This window comes from Meriones unguiculatus, chromosome 11 (assembly GCF_030254825.1).
Source record: "Meriones unguiculatus strain TT.TT164.6M chromosome 11, Bangor_MerUng_6.1, whole genome shotgun sequence".
NCBI classification, from domain to species: Eukaryota; Metazoa; Chordata; class Mammalia; order Rodentia; family Muridae; genus Meriones; species Meriones unguiculatus.
Window position 1 is genome coordinate 87,456,641 of NC_083359.1, and position 24,038 is coordinate 87,480,678.

General features: G+C 40.1%; 1 pseudogene; it reads left to right on the top strand.

Annotated features, from left to right (window-relative positions):
- Positions 1-13,804: 13,804 nt before the first annotated feature.
- LOC110566916 (protein salvador homolog 1-like) lies at positions 13,805-16,537 on the top strand (annotated as a pseudogene).
- The last annotated feature ends 7,501 nt before the right edge of the window (positions 16,538-24,038 follow it).

Here is a 24,038-nt window from a genome sequence, read left to right on the forward strand (position 1 = left end):
AACGACGTTAAGGTACGAGCACACTGTGTTTCAGCCTTGGATGAACTACATCCAAGAATGCTGCACCCACGTTCTTTTCTGATGAAAACACCCTTTGCTGCAAACGCTGGTCCCACTATCCTCCCCCTTTCTCCCCCGTAAGGTAGGCTCTGAGCCACTCGGCACTGATAATTAAGCCCTGACTTCTCAGCGATCATAGTGGCGTGTGTAGATCTTCACCTCAGTTACAACACAACTTTATTGCAGCTCTGTCTTGCTGTGGCTGAGCAATAAGCTCTTTGCAACAGTTGAGATTTATTAGGTGCCATGGTAGAAACCTAATAAATGTCTCTGGGCTGAAGAGAGTGAATAAATTAATTCCTTAACCTCCCCTTTAAACTTGCTGCCACAGTAAGACAATATTATGCCATCTATTATAATCAGATAAAATAAATGAATGACTATCTCAGACTCTGCCTGCACAAAGCGAAGAAGGAAAAGCGAAGGCACCCACCCTTGGAGAGGAGGAAATTGAAGTTTAGTTTGGACTTCTTAATGAAGGTAGAGATGCTGTCCCTCCCTTGCTTTAGAAAATGAAGCCAAATTCCACAGCAACTTGAGGTCTTTTATAGCTGATGGAATTGGCTAATGTGTAATCCTTTCCCATGACTCTTGTAATTTGGATTAAAAAAATGTCATAAGCATGTTAGGGAAGGGACTATATCTAATGGTGATATTTTTAATCCTTACTCCTGCCAGTCTCAAGAATAAGATTTTCAGGATTTGGACACAGCTCAGCCTCACTCTAGCTCCATGCTAGCTTCCTTTGTGGCACAGTCCATGTGTCCCACAAGAAGGAACTCTCTAGTCTTCACATTGATGGTAAAATATTCTCAACGTATAATCGATAAAGCAGTAAGTGTGAAAGTAGACAGAGAGGGATCTGAATGCACAGAAGCTCTTTGGACAGACTTTCATTTTTACCAAGTAGTGTTGGTGTTCTATTATGGAAACCAGCTAACCCAGTATTTTCTGGCCAGTTGGTATTTTCTGTGTCAGTGTTTCAGAAGTTGTAGAATGTTGAGGAAATCATAAATTTATTTAGTTCTAATGAGTTTCTTGTTCCTCTAAAGTACCTTGCCTTCCTCCTTCCCCAAGCTCTATTCATTTAATTTTCTTTATATTTTTTGATGAGCCATATCCAAGCTCAATTTATGTCACATAAAGGGACAGCATCTCTTGCCCTGTGGGCATCGCCCTCAGCAGGAAACAAACATTGTCCTCATAGCTACTGTCCCACCTTCGTATTTGACACTATTCTTTTCAGCTGTTGATACAAAGGAGAATTGAGAAGTAAAACACACAGTTATGACAACAAATATATTTTCCTAAAACATTCACAAACCAATTGTTTCTGTCGTATAAAAGACAATAGTTGATCTTAACTAAAAGCCTGTAAAATTATACCATAAATTCCTTGGTATGTAGGACAGATAGATGAATTTCTCTGTGTCTACAGTATGACGAATGAACCCATTGTCTCCCGTGTTTTTCACCTGGATTAGGTTTATCTTTTTGGTGATGGTTCTTGTATTAAGATACAAAGATAAACTTGTGTTCACCTTTCCCCTCAGCTTGGTGGATGACTTGTCAGGGCAAAAGTGAGCTAAAGGTTTGTACTAAAGAAAATAAGCTGTCAATCAAGAGTTTAATTTTACTGGAAGAAATAATAGCTTGGTTGTGCAGATTTGTTTGAGCCCTGTCACCACACCTACTGCGTTATTGTGACTTCTTTTCTCTGCTCGTTAGTTCATGCAGCCACCGCTTGGCTCCTCCCACAGTTGGGAAAGTCTTCTGTGAGATTGCACTGTGTCCATCTGTGGTATTTCTGGGTCTGGGCTATATTTTATTTCCATTTCTTTTGTAAAGCTTCTGTCTTTCTAGCTGACCCTCTGTAAACAGTATATCTATCTCTTTTCTCAGAGGATGAGAAGATCATTCAGCTATCCTGTAAGGGCACCAGGGGAAAGATGAGAAGGGAGGGCAATAATGGCAAACAGTAATATTGTGAAAGGGCCGCCTCTTACTAAAGAGAGTGGTCCAGAATTTAGTGCCTAAAAACGTGAGTATTCAGTAGACACTCAGCAGTGGATTTCCCCCACGCCATGAGCTTTTGTCACAGCCTCAAGACTTGTCACTGGAAGCAATCTGCATTGAAGGAGCTAGTTGAAGATGTGTCAGAGCAGAGCAGAATCAGAGTCTTCGCATGTAGGGCTGGTCCTACTTTAGGGTGGTCCACATGCTAGGATGGACCCACAGGTCTCACTTTGGCTTCTATCTGTGGCCCTCTCTTCTGTCACGTGTTCACCATGTAGAGTTCTGTGAGGAGGCTCTCCTGCACTCTCCGTGCAGCTGAAGATCTAGGGCACTTTTTCCTTTGTCCTGCTTAGAAAAAAGTTCATTGTTGACCCAATTCTGTCTAAAGGGCCTTACATAAGCCATTTCTAGTCTCTCACTCAATTTAAATTCTAAATCCTTATTTTATGGTTACTTTACTTTTAAGTCAGGTATTATGTTTTTGTTGCAATAAGGTTGGTTTTCATTAGCACACACTAAACGTAGAAAATGACGACTCTTCATTATGACGTTTCCATGCTTATAATGTACTTCTATCACGGGCACCTCACTACTCTTTCTTGTTTACGCCACCTACCCCTTTTCTATCCCACCTCCTTAATAGCCCCTCTTTTACTTCATGACCCTCTGTGTCCCCTACATTCCATGTATAAAGAAAGCACACAATGCTGGTCTTTGAGAAGCTAGAGTCCATATTTCTGCAAGTAACATAATTTCATTCAGTATCAGGGCTGGATAAAACTCTACTGTGAGCAGACTCTTGAGCATCACAAGCACCAAGGCTTTAGATGGACCAACAAAATTAGGGGATGAATTTAAGTTTCAGTTTGTCAGTGTGGCTGTACACCCCTCTCACTCCTGTCATGAGGAGTTGGGAAATAGCCCTCCCCTCCACCCCAACAGTTTTTCGTTTTCTTGATGATAGCATTTCTGAAAGCGGATGAAGTAGAATTCCCAATGTCATTGCTTTTGTTTGTGTTGGTTTTACTTTTGTTTTTATTTAGCCAGCCTGAACTTGTAACGTAGACTGGGCTGGCTCTGAACTTGCAGCAATCCTCCTGCCTCTGTCTCACAAGTGCTCTGATTATAGCTATCTGCCGCCATACTCTGTTTTTTCACGTACTTTGTATTTGTGTGTCCCCTATGGCCAAAGGTTTATAACTTACATTATTTTATAACAATTAATTTATTTAATAAAGTAGCAATACTGTTATTTTTAGCATGGTTCTGTGCTTTAGTTCACAGCTTTCTTTTATGCTGTTTACTTTGAATATTTGCTTTAGACTCCCATCATTGAAGATCTGTGAATGATAAATTCTAAATCTTTTATTAACAAACAAAATACCCTGAAACCTTGCTTCGCTTGATTAGTCTATCAAGATGGAGAACTTTCTATCTTAGGCCAGTCTGTAAACAAGTATGTTTTCTTTCTTTCTTTCTTTCTTTCTTTCTTTCTTTCTTTCTTTCTTTCTTTCTTCTTTCTTTCTTTCTTTCTTTTTCTTTCCTTCCTTCCTTCTTTCCTTTTTTTTTTGGAGTGATAAGAAATATGGCAATAAAAATCATTTCTTACTGATACTGGTTTTTTCTGCAATGAGCATTTAAGTTTTTTCTTTGTTGTAAGCGTTATTAATTTTCTTTATGTCAGTGCATACTGTGCCCATGAGAACAGACAGAGGACCTTTTACTGCTACAGGTCAGAGGAAGGGGGAGTTCTTCGAGCAAGTTCTAAATTTTGTTTAATGAAATGAAAACATTTCTCTGGTTTCACACAGCAAGTAGTTTTCTGTATGGTTTGATTCTTACTAAGGAGGTAGGTGGGTAGAACCATCCACTGAGGAAACAATACTCTATATGGCATAGCTGCCGTAGATACATTCTAAACGCACTCAGCTGCATTTAATGTACGGGACAACACTGACACAAATCCTATGTCAGAAGGTTTGAGGCACAGATAATTTGTGGTGATTCATGCGGATATGCAATGCTGGATCATGTCCTGGACCGTGCCCCTCACTGGGTCCTTTGTTCTTAGCATGTTATGGCATGTAACTGCTTATCTCTTAGCATGTTAGGGTATGTAGCAGGTTATCTGGGCTCTAGTGCATGGAATTTTAGATTTATCACTCCAGCCCAGTGAAACGTTCCGTCACAAAAAGGAACATTTCAAAAACAATATTGTCAAGAAAATATTATTGAAAATATATTTGACTTGAAAGTAATATTAACAGCTCAGGTAGAGGCCTCTGTCGTATCCAGTGAAAGTCGTCTGCCCTTTACGAGATGAAGAGGCAATGATGAACACATCACAATTTCCCAGTATTCCTGTTTGATCGTTGTAGAGAGGTGCCGAGGTGCCATATAGCAGTGTACCTGGTCACTTAGGTTCTTTGTTGTGCTTAGGTTTCTGATGTTTAAAACTGTGCCGTCTAACACAAAATGTTAACTTAAACTGTGACCAAAGGCCCAAATTCAGCCTCCAAAGCAAAGAATAGGTTTTGCTTCTAAATAGCTGGGGTGAAAAAGAATATTTCACTACACTTAGAATTATGTTCAACAGTTATTGGCAATGTTTTATTGGAACTTTTCAATGCTTATGTTTAATCTCTACTGTATAGCTGTTTATGAACTACAAGAGGAGACGCTCGTGTTTATATAGAGACCTCATGTCTTGAAATCCTAAAATATTTCATGTCTGGTCCTTTAGAGAAGAAAAATAATCTTGGCACTTTGTGGCTAATGAACACAGAGCGTGGAACCTACTCTGTGAAATAAATTTGAATATGAACATCTTTACCATTGCAGAATGATGTCATAGGATATCAATTACGTGAATGAAGAATGGCCACAAGTATAGACACCTAAAACACACTGGCCGGGAAGACAGTTTCTCTCAGGGCACTTATACTTTAGTAAGAGGACCTGCCAGCAGTCGATTAACACGGTGTTTAAGGACACAGCATGGTAGTGGGTGAAAAGGAAAAAGCACAGGGCTGAAAGTACCACTGGAATGTGGAATGTTACACACTTAACGCTAATTTCTCTCCTTTAAAATTATGCGCAGTTTGCTGCAGTCAGGAGTCTTATTCTGCAGGTCAAACCTCTCTTTCTGTGAAATTCATATACGTCATTATATATACATGTATTTACATATGCAATTGAGGCATGCATATAAAGTGTTGTTTTGTGTACATATATATCCCTAGTAACATGACAACAAGTCAAACAAAACTGGCTTTCTTGACTGTAGGAAGCTATTAACCATTTTCTCTCAAGTTGTGTTATAAGCAGAGGAATGCTTATCTGTTGGAAGGGTTTCTGGATGGAGATACATCATTCAAAAACAAAACGAGTTAATGATCTACAAGGGTTATGTGTTCTCCTGGGTTATCTGGGGAAAGTGAAAACAAACGATGCAGACAAAATGTTCTCAGCCTGGCACACCTTCTTACAGAAGCCGAACCGTAGGAGGTGTGACAGGCGAAGCAGATAATCCTCGGAAATGGACCGTGAGCCCAGGTCAGCAGTTTTCCAGAGAGATTAACTAAAAAACGAGCAATGTTTTCACAGCGTCCTTGCAGTAACAGCGGTGCACGCAACAGCTAAACCTCACGTACCGCTTCCTTTCAGCAGCAACTCCGTTTGTTCTGTTTCGGTCACGTGGGCAGTTCCCCTCGGAACGTTATTTAGAAATCATTTCAGATGTTTGGTTCACACGAAGACCCTGACGGCCGCGTGACTATTGCCCGTGTGACTGAGTGGCCGGGCTGGAGAGCTTGCTCTCCAAGACCCCGTCCGTTAGCAGCTGCCTGCTTTTCTCCTACCCGCGCGAAGTTCCGTGAGTGCTTTCATGTGGGTGCCTAGTACTGAGCATTAAGGACACAGATGAACAAAATACAGTGAAAGACATGGGGGAGGGGGGAGAAAGAAGGTATGATCCCCATGTCTGAAGAATTTTCATTAAGAAATACCAAAATTCTGTGTTCCCAGCCTGTTCAGTCCAACAATAGTGATTTTGACCCCTTAATTGAAAGCCGAATACCTGCTATTTGTCTTGCCAATAAAAATAGACTAGAATCAGCCATGAATAAAAACCTCTTCATACAGGTCTGTAGTAAAGATGTAGTAAAGATGCCAGCAGAGCTGGCACTTTAAATTTCCGTTCCTAGAATTAATTTGTACATCCTGTTAGGTTAAAGCACGTATGTATACTGACTACTGAAGTTAGGAGCCAGACTTCATTCCTGACCTGTAACAAGATGTGAGTCTCTTGAGAGACTGTGGGACAGTTTCTCTCTCTGCAAACCATTTCCTTGACTCCTTTATCACTTAAACAATAATACAAAAAGATCCTCAAATCTACAGAGGTACCAAGAACTCCACTAATTGTTACCATGATTGAGAATATGATGGTGAAATAGTTTCAGAATTAATCAAAGACAATGCCATGATGTAGTGCTTATCTAGTGCAGTGATTTTTTAGCCAGTGGGTCGTGATAGTTAGACAACACGTATTTCTGATGGTCTCAGGAACTCCCAAGCATAAATTTATTTTTGATGCTGCTTTATAACTGTAATTTTGCTACTGAGTGGTGTCTTCGTTCCTAAGACAGTTAGAAATACGTGTTTTCCGGTGGTCGTGACCTTCAGGTTGTGAACTGCTGCTTGGGACGTAATCATAAACAGATTTGATACAAAATCCGTAACTTAGCAACTGAAGACAAGGTGACACGTGGCTGAAGACTAAGACGTTTAGCATCAGGAAGGGATGGAAGAATATGTTGCCCACGGAAGAAACAACAGAGAAAAAGCTTCAGTTAGACTGTTCGGTATTTGAAATGGCCTGTTCTGTCTGCTGGAGCCCTCACCGTACGGAAGTTATCACGTTCTGAGAGGTCTGGGTTATCCCAACAAAACCTTCCCTCACTGGGTTCTCAGGAGCAAGTTAATTTTGATTCTTGAGTAATCCTTGAACTGTTGTCCAACTCCTGTTCATCATAACATTTCCATTTCCTTGTGGATCCTGGAGAATTATGATGTCTAAGCTTTCTTTGATTTTTTTGATTTTTTCCTTTGATTCTGGGTACTGTATTGACGGATCACTTCCAGGTCACACAAGGCCAACTCGAGTAGACCAGTAGTCTTACATCTGGAAATGAAGTAGACATTCTTCACCTGTCACAAAGGCAATGCTGGCCAAGTTATGGTAACAGAAATTGAATGATACATTCTCAAGAACATATGCTTTGGTCTATTTCTGTTTTCAGCGAGACTCAAATAAATGATGCCAGTAGCGGGGGAAAAAGTGAAGACGTTGGAAGACAGAAGCAGCTGCTATGCTGGGCAGTTAGCCTATGTGTGCTTCTGAGTCTGTATGTGTGCTAGCAGTCAGGTGCCACCCCAAAATGACCATACTGAGCAGTATATGTGCAAAGATGGTTCAGCGTGTGGTTGACAGCATGGTGTTACAAGAGAAGCTACGGTATCCGGGCTTTGGGCATCTGTGCCTGTGAGTTACTGTGAGGCTAACGCCTCGGTTCACTCGCCAAGTCTTCATGCTCTCTACACCTAATGTCTACATATGCCTTTTCCTGTGCTCATTTTCTGTTAGTTCAGTTGTGCTGTCTGTGTCACTGAAGGTCACAAGTCTAACAGCCACTCTGTCCTCAGTGCCTGACATACAGGTTGTAAGGGATCTTTTTAGATATTAGTGTAACTAGGTTACAGTTTTCGTGGTCAAACAGAAGCCTAGATGTGACTGTGAAGATGTTTTCAAAATAGCATTTCAACCAGTAAGCCTTGAATAAAGAAAAAAAAAAAACCCACATTTTAATGTGAGGGGACTTCATGAAATCAGCTGAAATCCTTACAGGGTGGTGGGGGCGGGGGTAGGGAGAATCAGGGAATCTGGGAAGAAAAGAATTGTGCATTCAACCTCTGGACTATAGGAGCTTTCCCCTGGACCAAAGGCTGCTGGCCTGTTGCACAGATTTCAGAACTGCCAAGGCTGGCAATCTTATATGCCAACTCTTTGGAGTTACATATCATATCTGTGGGCAACTTGTTGATACGCAGAGGTGTGGAAGGAACAGGCTTCTTGTAGGGTTGGAGTTTGTCCTGGAAGATAATTTCTCTTTCAACCAAGGGGACAAATCTTTTCCAGCTATGGTGAACCTTCCGGGTCATTCAAAGAGAAGATCACCCTGCAAATTGACAAGCTGCAATGCGCTCTGATTCCAGTTTTCAAAGCTTAATCCAAGGTAAGAAGACAGACACAGCAAGACACAAATGGGATGCATTTTCCTGACTTGGACAGCCGCATTGTGAATGCCTCCTGGTTTACTGAGGCTGTAAGCATCCTTGAAGATGTTGCAAACATCTACACATATCACCTCAAGGCTTTGTCTGTGTGTGTTTGACAGTCGTCTCTGCTTTACCCAACCCTCAGTGGTGTCCTCAGTGGTGTTATGTAAAGTTCCCACAACACCATCTTCTGAAAAAAAAAAAAAAAAGAAAGTAGAGACTGATGGATTAGAACAGAAAGACTGATAGTATTTTTTTTTTTTTACCTTGTACGATTTCAAAGACATAATTACGATTTGGGGTATTGAATAAGTCTCCACCTTAAAGATTTCATGGAAAAGTTTAAAATAAAATTCAAGGGAGTAAGTTGCTCTGTCCTAAGTGTGTGCTCCCCTTCTTCAACATTCAGAAATTTTCTATATCTTTAATAACGGCTAACATTTTGCATCAGTATATTAACACTATTGTAAGTATTGATTTAGTCTCATTTTTAAATGTATCCTATTTTATCTTTTGCAGTCTGATCTAAAAGTCAGGAACCTCCTTTTTAAAAAAGCAAAACAACTCATGCTGGCTTAAATGAGAAATGTACCGTGTAGGCTCAAATATCTGAATACTTGGAAGAGCTGGTTATGCTGTTTAGGAAGAGCATGTTTGCCGGGGGAAGGAAGGTAGCTCAGGGGATGGGTTCCGAGAGTTTGTAGCCTCACCCTAATCCTCACTTGCTCTTTGCTTCATGTCTGTGGTGGGAGCAGCTCCCTCCTGCAGCTGTGTCTGCTGACATTTGGGGGCTTTTTGTAACTCCAGCAAAATCTGGTCTGGCTTAACAGAGGGACAGGCATTTGAAGTAGAAGGCTGCCATGGCGAAAGTCTAGCAAAATATCAGTCACCTCAGTTGTGCAGAGCTGAGGCTTTGGGTAAACAACCCAAAGCGATGATTTGGAAGGTGCATAATACAGCAACTAGCTCCAGAGCAAGACTTGGCCAACTACCACCATGGTCCCAATCTGGTCCACAGTTGCTTTCATAAGTCCTTTTTAAGACAAGAATAGTCTTTACATTTTTAGATGGCTGGTGAAAAATTTTTAGAGAAATTCATCACACAAAGAAATTACATAAAATTCAAATCTAAATGCTTATACATGAAGTTCTATGTGAAGCAAGGCCTATTCCTCGCTTTTGTGTGACCTGGGCAGAGCTGAGTCCTGTGGCAGGATTAGTAGTCTATAGATCTAAAATGGTCTCTCTCTTGGTCTTAACTTACAACATCTGCTGACCCCTGCTCTAGATGCTAGCCCAAAATATTAATCAAAGTGCTAAGGGAAGATGTTGCTGCTGATTGGTTTCATGCTGCAAGGAAGAAAGAAATGTGGGCAAGAGAGTTGGCCAATTAGCTGGTGAAGATGAAAAGGAGTAAATACAATCCAAACATTTTAATTCTTGAAAGATTGGAAGGTGTAGTTACTTTTAACCCAGAACATGAATTATAAAACTGGGAAGAACTCTGCATGATAAAGCTTGATGGATCTTCAGCCTTAGGATCAGGGTCAAATTCAAGTCATAGCCCCTGAGCAGATGAAAAAAACGTTCAGGGTAATAGCGAGAGCCCTAGCACCAATGAAGTCTTTGTGGTAGACTCAAACCACTCCAGCTGTTGCTACCTCATGGATATGCAAAAGCTCCAAATCTGTAACAACTTCTTGGAAGAGGTAGTGAAGAGAGAAATGCAAGAAAGAAGGTGGAGGGTGTTGGAGTGTAGAATTATAGACGAGAAGGCAAATAAATACAGCAGAGACAGGAAGTACATAGATGTCTGTGATGGCTACTGGTCCCTGGAGTGGCCTGGAAATAAGTAGCTAAAATACTTACCAAGCAATCATCTACCTAAACTAAAATAGAATTGTTTGAAACTATAAATGACCACCAGACTGGCAGATATCAATAGATATTAACTGTAAGTGGAAATAGCTGCTTTCCTATTCAATATTGCGTTCAAAGTTTAAATAATCAATTGGACATTTCTATGTTTATCCAGCTCCTATAAACAATCTTGACTTCTAAATTATTTAGTTTTGAACTCTTAATTTTTTTTTTAATTTACTCATTTTCCCAGTGTGTGAAGGCTGTGTGACTGGGAAACTGTGTCATTTCAAGCATAAGACACAGAGCTTAGGCGTCTATTGCTTTCATCTCCACACCCAGTGACTCAGTGCGAAGCCTTAGGCGATGCAGCTTAACAGATCTGTTTCATTTACCAAGATGAAAGGCTACTAAGACTGACCTCTGGAAGATCTTTACGAAGATTGATCCAATAAAAAAATTATAACACAAATACAGTTACAGTTTCTGTGCAATAGACGTCTCCAAAGATTCAGGATAAGCCGATGACAAGAAACCCATTTGGAAAGTGCTTTCTCTGCTTGGGCCGAGCCCCTCTATCAAATTTGGTTCAGTGAAACCCAGTCATTCAAGTGAGCTTCTGCTGTGAGAGCTCGGCAATAAGCATGGGAAGGGTAAAAGCTGATACAGTAGAAGGACTTGTTGCCAGTCACTGGCCCACTGGCTGATGGAGCCTAAGTCTCCAGAACTAACCCTTATCATTTCTCTGCAGTCTCTCTGAAGGAGGTATTGATCTGTCTCTCCAGCGTGTTTGATACCTATGACCTATCTATTTGTCCCTCCAGTCACTGTAAAGTGGAGAGATTTGGAACTGTCACTCTGCGCTTTGATCAAGGACATACACAATGAGTTAGGAAGTTGTCTTGTCGACAAGCCCAAAGATTCTGGTCCCCAGAGAACAGCAATGTATGTCACCTTGGAACTAGTTAGAAATGCAACTTCTTAAACCGTATCTAGACCTAGCTAGTGAAAGCAGCTAGGGAAGGATGAAGCAGCCTACCTGTGCTTTGACAAACTCTCTGGAGGATCCTGAGGTTTGTTAACATTTAGGAACCATTGCTCTTAGAAGACCATTTGTCAATAGGAGTTCAGAGCACAGCTAAAACTAAAACAATGAAAACTAAAACATTTGCAAATGTGAGACAAAAGCAAAAAAAAAAAAAAAAAAAAAAAAAACAAAAAACAAAACGGTCCAACTGTTTGTAATTGCCCTGGTGTGCTTCTGTCTAAAAGGATCTTGGGGAGAGAGAGGGCAAGTGGAAGTGGGTCCTCTCAGGGGTGTGAAGCCTGCTGACACAGGTCTGACGTGGGGCAATTGAAACATGTATCAGCTCAGAATTTAATTCCAGCATCGCCTTTCCAGATTAATAAAGTCAACCTAAAAAAAAAAGTGGAAAGTTTCACCTCATTTTCACCACATACAAATAAATTCTGTGTGCAAGTTGAAGGAGTTTGATTATGACTACATAGATAGAAAAGAGTAAATTTTGCTTGAAGCAGGGAACAATACTCCCCAGATTGAAGCTTTAGAAAGCCAGTTCTCGTAATTAGGCGTGGTAGCAAATTCCTGTAATCCAAGCTAAGCTAAGTGGATTGCTGTAAGTATAAAGCCAGCCTGGGGGTCGAGGTAGGTTGTAGGCCTAGATGAGAGATATAGACAGACAGTGGGGGCGGGGAGGAGTGACGGAAGACAGAAGTCCATTCTGGTGGCATTTTGAGGGATGCTGGGGTAGGGATAGGAGGCTGCATGCAGGAGGATGAGATGCATGGGGAGTGATGGCAGGTTGGCGGCATGAAGTAGAGTTGCGGTTGTGTCCATATGAGCTAAAGGGTTGGGGCAGGGTGGAGGACAGACGTTTCCCACATACCACCCACCAGGGTGCATCAGCGTCACCCAGCCCTACGTTTCAGCATTCAGACTCTCCTTATCCCTCTCTCGTTGCACAAACGATGGCTCCTTTTCCAGAGAAAACCCTCAACCTCCTTTATACGATCCAAATCAACTCTCCACGGCTGTGTGAATCCACTCTCGTTTCCAATCACTTCGTGTTTTTTTTTGTTTTTTTTTTTTGTTTTTTGTTTTTTTTTTTTTTTTTTTTGTTCTGTCACCTGAATTGGAGTTACACATTGCTGGTTGTCCTCTGCATCAACAGATGCAAAAAAAAAAAAAAATGTTCAGTATTCACTTATCTGTCCATTGCCCTCCATTTATCAACTGTGAGCTCTGTACGGTAGGAATGGTATCTATCTGCAATGAATTAAACATGCGAAAGCATTCAGTGTGTAAAGAGCCATTCTAGAAAAAATAGAGAATTTTTTTGTCACTCTAAAGAGGAAGATAAAAAGTGACAGAAAAAAAAATGTTACTCTGTTTATTAAAGTGAGGAGAAATAGGCACCATTTGGAGACTAGGAAGAAATTTACTTCAAGGAATACTATTGTAGAGGGTCATCAGAAAGGCAGCATTTAAACAAGCCCGTAAAGAGGTTGAGAGCTTGAACATTTTGAGGAGTGAGAAACAGCGTTTCTCAGAGGGAATAGCAAATCCAGTGGCTTTGAAATGGGAGTGGTCTTGGCCTATTTGAAGAGTAATGTAAATGAGACCCATAGTCAAAGAGATTGGAGAAGCCATTCATAGCATGACTTGAAAGGCGTGGCCAGGACTTGGCTTTGACTCTGAGGGATGAGGAGACCTTCAGAAGTTCTGGGAATAGTATACTATCCTGATTTGTTATATTTCTAGAATATCAGTTGGTGAGTCTACTGAGACTAGACCACAGGGGAAGAGTGAAGCAGGAGTCCAGTGAGAACAGTCTACAGAAAGATAAGGATTGTAGCAGAGATGAAGTAGAAGCAGAAAGAAGGCGTGAGCCCTGGGCTTATATGAAGCTGATTATTTGACAAGGGACCAGGTGCAGACTATGAAAGGGAGAAATTAAGGGATTCAAAAATTGGTGGGGTAGGGTGATTAAAAAAAAAATCACATAGTTCCATTCAAAAAGGTGGATAAGAGAAAGCAGTTTCTGGAGAAAACAGTTGCTGTGGGACATGGGGCGAGTTGCTTGAAGCCTGCTGACATAGGTCTGATGTGAAAATTGACAAGTGGTGACTGTGCATTTAAGCTTTATCAAGAGCTTATCAAGGTCTGAGGCTGTAGATTTGTGATTGAGCCTTTCAAGTGTATAAGTGACTTTAAATCTACAAAACAGGACATTGCTCAATGCTTAACACGCCTATTCATTTACAATGATTTGCACAATGTCTTGCACAGAAGATGCCCAGATTTACTGTTTTGCATTTTCATAGATTTATATGATGATTTTTTGTCATTTTCACCCTTGCTTCCCCTCTATAATTTCCTTTCCTCTCCCACCCAGGCTCTTCCTCCCAACAAGTCCTTCTGCTTCTTTCATGTCTTCTTTTGTGTGTGACCCCAGTGAGTTCAATTAGAGTTTCTTCTCTGGCTGGGTGGGAGATTACTGCCTAGAGCATGGGCAACATACCCGTGGCTACAGTGAAGAACATAATACCTCACTCCTGCAGCATCCTCTCACTGCCCTTAGGCCCTCATGGAGGAGTGGAGTTTCACACTCCCCACCTCAGGTAAGTGATGGAATGAAGGCAGCCCCAATCTTGTGTGGATAACCGTGGCTGAGGAGAATTCACGAGTGCACTGGCAATGCCATGTTCAGAATGTGTATTGTAGTTATCCATACACTCTAGTTATGAGGTATACTGTGATATTTAACATGTGTGTACTTTTGGCAATGATCAAATTTGAATAGTATATCCATCATCTCAAATATTTATAATCTCTTTGGTGAGAAAAATCCCTTCTTCTAGTTATTTTGAAAATACAGAACATGTTATTGGTAACTGTAGTCAGCTACTTGTTGAAGCAAAACACTAGAAGATATTACTTTTAAATTATTTCATTTATTTATGAGATTATAATATGATTACCTCCTTTCCACATCCCTTTCCTCCATCCAAAACCTCCCATATGTCCTTCTTCACTTTCCTTCAAGCTAATGCCTTTTTTTTCATTGATTATTGTTACTTGCATATATGTGTACATATATATTTCTAGATATAAGCTGCTCAGTCTGTATAATGTAGAACATATTCTTTTGTTTTCAGTTTCCACAAAATATATTTAACAACTTGTTATATAAGGTCAAACACAAAATTTTATCAATAAATCAAACTCACTTTTAACAGGGAGTGCTTGTATTCCGAAAAAAACTAAACTAAAATATATACATATTCACAACACTTGGAAGCACAACCGAAGAGTTACAAAATTCACAGAATTCTAGATTTTCAGCTGGAAATTCCATAAATTTATCTGTTAAGTGTTTGGTGCTAGTTACGAACAGTTACTAAGCCCAAAGCAAGAAAAATGGGATGGAATGACCTGTTTCTAAACCTTTACGGCAAATACTTCTCTAAGATTTAAAAAAAAAAAAAAAAAAAAAAAAAGCTTACAAAAATTATTTAAGTGACCAAGATTTCCTATTGGATTCCTGGCTGTCATTTTTGGCAACTTAGCCCTGCCTGGTGGAAGGCAGTGTACTCTGCGGCTGGGAAGCCTCAGCAGAGCCTTCTGAACTGCTCTGGATCAAAGCAAGCAGTGTCAGCCACTGTTCCTTGTGGGCTAAGGCCGTGTGTTTAAATGTTTTCCTGAAAGGGTGCTCCCCAGGTGCTCCTTGCATGACCATACTTCATAGACAAGTTCATCACAATAAAGGTTGCAGATCCTACTCTGTGTTTCGAGTTACATCCATGGTAATGGTCCAACTATCCTACTCCAGAAAGTACGTCACACCACAGCGAGCGGCTTTTCAAAAATGCGCTCTTGCCCTCATCCTTTCTCTGAATGAGAAGTGTTTATTCCATAAGAAGAGAGTGACTGTGTTCTGTTTAATGCCTGATTATGATAATCTTCTCTTCTTGCGCTCCTTTTCATCAAGAATATTCAAAGCATTTGGAAGCGTATGCCATATTGGCTCTTTAAACGATAAAACTATAGTTTTGGGTTCAAGAAAAGAAAAATTTTGATAACAAGATATTTGTCAAATTAGAATTTTATAATTCCAAATAGTAAGCTGCCTTTAAGTATTTGTTCGCAGTCATTTACCTGAAAATATTTTAAAGCTCTTAACAAAACTTGGATTGTGATAAAGTTAACTTAGAAACTTCTTGCCATGCTGCTGGGGTTACCACTTCTGCCTCTGCTTGTGGTTTTCCAACTCAGTCAGAAGAGCCTGTCTGTAAGGCCTCGCATCTCAGCCTGTCTGCAGGCCTGGTACCGCTTAACAATCTGCTCCGGCTCCTTCATAACCGACAACTTCATCATTCCCCGGTACGCGTCCAGCTCAGCTAGCTGGAAGACACGAGAATGTGGTCGTATTGCCCAGGGGCTCGGGCATAAACCTGAAACCAGTGAGGAATTTCTGATCACGGTGGTAGTGGCTCCTAGCGGTGGACCCTGTCTTCCAGATTCAAATGCTAATGCTTTCTCAGTTTCTGGAGATGAAGTAGTTTCAAGAAACCAGTTTTCTGAGAACTCCAGCTCAAAGGACACCTCATGGGGTAATGAGAAGCCAAAGCAACATACTGTCTGCATCTTCTTACCTTGTCAGGAGCCTGGCAGATGTTCCTCGAGAGTATGGCTCATCACAGTCATTTTTAACAGAAGTTAATTTTGCTGTTGAAAATGGAGACTCTGGTTCCCGACACTTTTATTCAGAAAACTTTTCTGATGGTCAGAGAAGGTGGCCATTTGGAGATTATGCACAGATATTAGGAAGACAGCCATGATCTCTTGCAAAGAATTTCACAGAATCAGGGGAGGCACAGTTCAGGCACTGGGAGAGTTGCTTCAGGGCATTTAACTAACCATGGATCTGGAGATTTACCCCCTTCCTCCTGGCTGGTCTGTGGACTGGACAATGGGAGGGAGAAAATACTGCATAGATCATAACACAAACACAACTCAGTGGAGTCATCCTCTTGAATGAGGAGAGTCATCAGAATTTGGAATCTATTATGCGGATCACACAAATAAAAGAGCCCAGTACAGCCACCCTGTGCTCCCAGGGTTCCTTGGTATGATCAGCCTCCCCCATCACGTACCAGCCAGAGCCAACTGAAAGAAATTGGCCCCTCCTGGTCCCTGCGAATCCTACCACACTGTAGAACATATTCTTACCACGTGTAACTTTGCAGTTGCTGTTCCGTTTCCTCACACACACATTTCTCAGTTCCTGGTAAGTGCCATGGTGTTAAGATGTGTACACACAGGCAAAACACACACAAATGCAAAACTTAAAAAAAATGCTTAGAAATAAGGCTGGCCAAGGAAACAAAAGGCATCTATAATGAAGATTAAAAGCTAAAGAGAGAAAGAAGGAAGACCTTAAAGGATGGGAAGACCTTCCATCCCATGGGTTAGAAGAATCAATATTACAAAAGTGTCCACCTTAACAAAGGTAATCTACTGATTTGATGCAATCTCAGTCAAGTTCTCAGGGACGTTATTCACAGATAGAAACAATCTTTAAAACTGTATGGAAACACAAAAGGCTACAAATGGCCAATGCATTCCCCATCGCAGAGAACACTATAGGGGCTATTCCTGATCTCAGGTTATACTACAGAGCAATAACTATAGAAACAGCATGGTCCTAACCGCCTCCCTCAAATATACAGCTGGATCAATGAAATGGAAGAGAGGACCAAGCTATAACACCAGGCTTGCTGCTACCTGACTTTTGCTAAAGAAGCAAAGAATGTAGATTGGAGGAAAAAAAATTAAAAACAGCTGCTTTAACAAACAACTCTGGGAAATCTGTAAAATAATAAAATTGGATATTCAAGACTTCCCTTCACAAAACTAAAAAAAAAAAAAAAAAAATCAACTCCAAAGATTTTAGTATTAGACCCAGCACACTGAAACTGCTGGAGGAAAAAGTAGGGAGTGTGTCTCAATGTGTCACTATAGATCAGGATTTTCTGAACAGGGACTTTGGTAGTACAACGAATATAATCATAACAGACTAATGGATCTCATGTACCCGAAAAGCCCCTGTACAGCAAACAAACAACAAACTATCAAGAGAAGGAAGAATAGCAACAACAAAAAACCAACCAACCAAACAAACCAACCAAACATTAAAAAAAGAAAAAAGAAAAAAAAACCAACAGCTTGAAGAAAACGAGCAACCTAACTACAGGAAACTAAAGAAATGTCTTTCTTAGTGTTTTTTTTTTTTCATTGCCACGATAAAATATTATAACCAAATTCAACCTGAGAAGGAAAGGCTGGTTTCAACTTCAGCTCCCACATCACAGTCCATCACTGAGGGAAGTCATGGCAGGAACCTGAAGGCAGGTCCTGGAGCAGAAGCCATGGAGATGTACCAACTTGTTCCTCACAGCTTACTCAGCTTTTTTCCCTATAGGACCCACCAGCCCAGGGGTGGCACTGCCTAAAGCGCACTGGTGCCGCCTGCTTTAATAGCCAATGAAGAAAACACACCATAGGCTCACCCAGAAGCCAATCTACCGGGGACATTTTCTCAACTGAGCTTCCTTCTTCAATTACTGGTAAAAAACTAGCCAACACAGAAACTAACTGGAGAGATCTCAAATGAATTAAAATGGTCTCAAAACACTTTAAAAAGTGGTCAGCATCCTTAGCAACCAGGGAAATAGACAATAAAATTATTTTACTATTCCAGTTCATAGCAATCAGAATGGCCATCAACACCGGTAAAACTGACAACAAATACTGGCACTGATGTGGAGGAAAGAGAATGTGTATTGCTGTGGAAATATAAACTGCACAGTCAGTTTGGAAACTTGTCTGGAGGTTCCTCAAAAAACAAAAGCAAACAAACAAAACAACAAACAAAAACAACGCCCCCCCAAACAACCTAGAGATAGATACCACCCAGCCACGTCTCTTGTGTTTCTCAGTGGTTTCCAATAAAACCATCAGGCACATGCATTTCTCTACACAAGGGCTTTAGATACTAACAGAAGGCTCCAGAAGACATCTGTGTTCCTAATGATATGTTCTTACATTCTGTATCTTGCTAAATTTTCGGCTCTCATCCCAAACCCAAACTCATCTTGATCTGATGGTGAGGACCATTAGACAGAAATTGTGCAGGCTGGTTATTAAGATGTCTAGACATGAGTATTATTTTAATTGTTACCAAAAGGCAATTTCTGGCCAAGCTTCTTAACTCAAAGTAACTCTACGCCTGATGATTCTTAGAAACCCTTTGCTTTTTTCATAGAACATGCAATACAATTTGGCTTCCCAACAGGTGTTTACTGAATAGAAATAAATTATATTCCCAACCCTAACAGTTAGAATAATTTCCCATTATAAAGATCTGACACACTCTGGAAACCTCTGACTTCCTGCTAGACTTTCAGATTCTGTGGTGATTTGCCAAATCATTTTGCACATTAGTTTATCTTTCAAACTCCGTAGAAGAATGAAACAATTTTATACCATATTCCTCTTTTACATACTTTGAATTTCTAAGGTTATAATAAACTTGTATCTGTTAAAAATTCTTGTTTTTTTTTTTTAACAAAAATTTAAAAGTCCCACAAAGGACTCATCTTATATTCATTCTGCCCTAAGCACATTCCATATATGACAGGTATGGCAAGGAAGACATGACAAAGTTGATAGTTTGAGACCTCTAGACAAATGAACTCAGCTTCTCTGATGAAATACAGAGGAAATACTTAATAGACAAATAATTTCACTAAACACTTTTAATTAACTTTCACTGAGAAATAAATGCCTTACTGTATGATTTTAAAAAAAATAATATTTATGTCAACAATTGTGCTACTCATTAATCTGTTTGACACAAGAAAAAGAATTACAAATTTAAACACAACTTTCTTGAGAAGCTCTGATATCAGAAAGGAATAGGTACTGTGAGAATTATTTTATAATGAATGTCATAGGCCAAGTGGCACCGTATTGGAGGAGATGGACCCATGGGCTGCTATGGTATGGGCAGAGTGCTAGGTGTTCATACAACCCACATGTCAGCATGTGTCCTTGCCATGTGTCTGGGGGGATCATGTCTTGAACAGAAGAAAGGATCCATGACAAGGTCTTAGTAAATTGACAAGGCACAGATATTTTTAGTGTTTTAGGCTGACAGTGTTTACACAGTCACTGTATCCTTCTAAGAAGTGGGTCATGCTGGGTGATTCATATCTTACTCACAAATATGGGTCATAAGCACTAATAGTGACACATCGTTTCCTTATTTTATTTTTTGCTGGACATAAATTATAAAGCACAACTTCTTGAATTTTAAGAAACTGGATATTCTAGGGGAAAAATGAAAAAATGGGCCAACTGACTTCCATTTGAATGATGTAACTCCATAAAGAGGGACAAAACTTGCAGTTCCTCTGCAAGAATTGCCTTGTGGATGTGTCAGCGGGGGCCAGGCGCTACATGGTTACCTTGATGTGTTGTGGTTTTCTGTAATGGTCTGTCTATTGCAGGGAGATATGTCTTTGATGAAGAATGAGATCTATACTCACCTGTGGGCATAGGGGTAAATATTTAGAATGTAGCCAGAAATATCAAAGAGCTACACCCATGAATTTTCATCAACATCGCTGCTGGAGAAGGACTCAACACAGACAACACCAGTAAACATGCTACTGTGAAAAGGGGAAGTGAGATGGGGCTCAGCCCTGCAGGAAGGATTACAGAGAACTAAGAAATGCTGAGAGCAAGAGAAACAGGAGTTCCCAGGGAAAACCCTCCACATTGGTTATGCAATACCAAGTGCACATCCAGGAACAATTTACATACATGTAACATCATATGGGCTGAACAGGTTGTATTTATATGTTTAAGTGTGTGTGTATGTGTGTGTGTGTGTGTGTGTGTTGACAAATAAATAGAGGCCATGAGCTTGATAGAGAACAAGGGGTTAAAGTCAGCAAAATCAGAAACACAACAGACACTGAGGAAATCCAAACAATCACTAGGTCTTACTACAAAGCATATATGCCACAAAATTTGAAAATCTAAATGAAATGGACAATTTTGTTGATAGATTTCATTCTGCAAAATTAAATTAAGATCATGTAAATAGATTGAATAGTCCTATATTCCCCAAAGGAATAGAAGTAGTCATCAAAAGCTTCCCTTCCAAAAAAAAAGCCCAAGGCGAGATGGCTTCAGGGAAGAATTCTACCAGACCTTCAAAGAAGCGCTAACTCCAATTCTCTCCAAATTATTCCACAAAATAGACACAGAGGGAACATTACTAAATTCATTCTATGAAGCCACAGTCACCTTGATACCTAAACAACACAAAGATCCAAAAAAAAAAAGAGAACTCTTATGAACATTGATACAAAAAATACTCAATAAAATACTTGCAAACTGAATCCAAGAACGCATAAGAAATATCATCACCATGACCAAGTAGGCTTCATGCAAGGCATGCAGGGGTGGTTCAATATATGGAAATCCATCAATGTAATCCACCATATAAGCAAACTGAAGGAGAAAAACCACATGATAATCTCCTTAAATGCTGGAAAAGCATTTGGTAAAATCCAACATTTGTTTATGTTTAAAGTCCTGGAGAGATCAAGGATACGAGGCATTTACCTAAACATAGTAAAGACAATATACAGCAAGCCTATAGCCAACATCAAACTAAATGGAAAGAAACTTAAATCAATCCCACTGAAATCAGGGACAAGGCAAGGCTACCCACTCTCTACATATCTCTTCAACATAGTTCTTGAAGTCCTGCTAGAGCAATAAGACAACTAAAAGAGATCAAGGAGATGCAAATTGGAAAGGAAGAAGCCAAAGTATCACTGTTTGCAGATGATATGATAGTATACATGAGTGACCCCAAAAATTCAACCAGAGAACTCCTTCATCTGATAAACACCTCAACAACGTAGCTGGATAAAAAATTAACTCAAAAACAATCAGTAGTCTTCCTGTATATGAAAGACAAAGGGCTGAGAAAGAAATTAGGAAAGCTACACCCTTCACAATAGCCACTAACAACATGAAGTACCTGGTGTGACTCTAACCAAGCAAGTGAAAGACCTGTTTGAAAAAAATTTCAAGTTTCTGAAGAAAGAAATTGAAGAAGATGTTAGAAGATGGAACAATTTCTCATGCTCATGGATTGGCAGGATTAACATAGTAAAAATGGCCATCTTGCTTTCAAAAGCGATCTACAGAGTCAATGCAGTTCCCATCAAATACCAACACAATTGGTTACAGACCTTGAAAGAACAATTCTCAAATTCATATGGAAAAACAAAAAACCTGGAATTGCCAAAACAATCCTGTACATCAACAGATCGTCTGGAGGTATCTCTATCCCTGATCTCAATCTGTTCTACAGAGCAATAATATTAAATACTGCATGTTATTGGCATAGAAACAGAATGGTGGCTCAATGGAATCCAATAGAAGACCCAGAAATAAACCCACACATCTATGAATACTTGATTTTTGACAAAGAAGCCAAAACCAAAACCATACAATGGAAAAAAGACAGTATCTTCAACAAATGGTGCTGGTCTAACTGGATGTCTACGAAAGAAAGAAAGAAAGAAAGAAAGAAAGAAAGAAAGAAAGAAAGAAAGAAAGAAAGAAAGAAAGAAAGAAAGAAAACAAGGGATTAAATGGGAAGGTTTGGTGCTGACAGAGGAAAGGGAAGGGGAAAGGATGTGATTATGTTTTACATTCAAAAAATAAAAAAAATTGAAAAAGACTTTGAGCTTATCTTTATTTCATGATTAAATCAAGCATTTAATTTGTTCTCTGCATATCTTTTAATTAAGAATGTAAAGTTTTTTCAAATAATTAAGATGTGTGAAAAAGACAGTGTCTGTGGACTTCATATCCATGCTCCTAATCATGATAATAAAGACTGAGGGGAAATGCAAATAAGATGGATATTTCTGCTTTGTTTAGCACTCTGAAGAGCTCTCATTTGGCTCATGTGGTCTTTTCAGCCTAAATTTATCTTCTCTTAAATTCAGGTAGACCAACACACTCACACCACATTCATTACCCACATACAAACCACACACACACATACCACACACGTACACACTCACACACACACACCACACATGTATACACCACATGTATACAAACAAGTACACACACAAATATGCACACACCATACACACTACACACATACGCTCACCCTCCCCCGTGTCAGACAAGTTACTGGTACCTCCCGGGGTCTGCCAGAGCCTCCTCACTCACTGTCTCTTTGAATCTTTTTTACAACAGGGTTCCAAGCAAAAAGAACACAGGAAGAGTAGACTCCGGCAAATCAACACATACAATCCAGTCCATCTGCTAACTATAGCATTAGATGATCTCGAGCAAGCCATTAGCCTTTCTCCTAGCATCTAAGCATGAAAGGGTTTAGAGCTGGGAGATGGTGTTGAGTGTCCTGCACACACACATACACACACACACACAAATGCAGAAATTCAGTGATTTTTTTTAGTGTGCTCCTGTTTTTGTTTTTTTTGTTGTTGTTTTTTTTTTAACTTTGGCTCACCTGATGAAGCCTACACAGTGTTTGGGAAATATTAACAATATGAAAATCAGTACAGTTTGAAATATCTATTTTTATTCCATTCTTAATTCTGTGGACTGTATTGCCAAGATGTCAATCAAGTAAACAGACTTGAAGATGTAATGGCCAGTCAGGCTCAAATCATGGGCTACACATAGGGAGCAATGCTTTTTCCGTCAGAGTGGTAAACAGGTTAGACTGAGGACTGAGGGACAGAGGGGTTAGGAGTCACAGCAGAGCTTAGCTTTCGGGTTAGCTTGCAGTTCCAATGCAGGCTACAATTGCTTTCATCTCCTGAAATTTCTTGGTGTTCTTGCATGTCTTGATCTTTGTGTATGTCTTGATTTTTGAACCACTGGACGGACCCCTTTGGGTAAGAAAAGAATTGCTTGAGTGTTGGTGATTTATTTTTTTACGGTGGTTTAGTTTTTCTCATTACTGACAAATTCCCTGAAAACCTCAGCTTAAAGGAAAAAAAGACTACTCATGATCTCCAAGGCTTCCATCTGTGGTTGGCCTAGTAGCTTTGGGACCCGTGAGAAGTAACCCATTGTTGTTACAAGAGGATGCGGCAAGACTGAAAGAGGAAGGGCAAGTGTCTTAGTTAGCTGTGATGAAACACCATGACCAAATAGCAAGTTGGGGAGAAAAGGCTTTATTTAACTTACACTTCCATATTGCTGTTTGTTCATTATTTAAAGAAGTCAGACAGGAACTCAAACAGGGCAGGATTCTGGAGGCAAGAGCTGATGCAGAAGCCATTGAGGGATTGCTTACTGGCTTGCTTCCCATGGCTTGCTCAGCCTGCTTTCTTATAGAACCTAGGACCACCAGTCCAGGGATGGCACCACCTACCATGAGCTGGGCTCTATCCCACTGATCACTAATTGAGAAAATGCCTTTCAGCTAGATCTCATGAAGAAATTTTGTCACTTAAGGTTCTTTCCTCTCTAGCTTGTGTGAAGTTGATATATAAAACCAGCCAGTACAGCTAGTTTTCTAATATCACCTTCAAGGGCATTTCCCTGGTGACATACGCTTTTTCTATGAGACCCTGTTTCTTGAAGGTTCCACCACTTACCAACA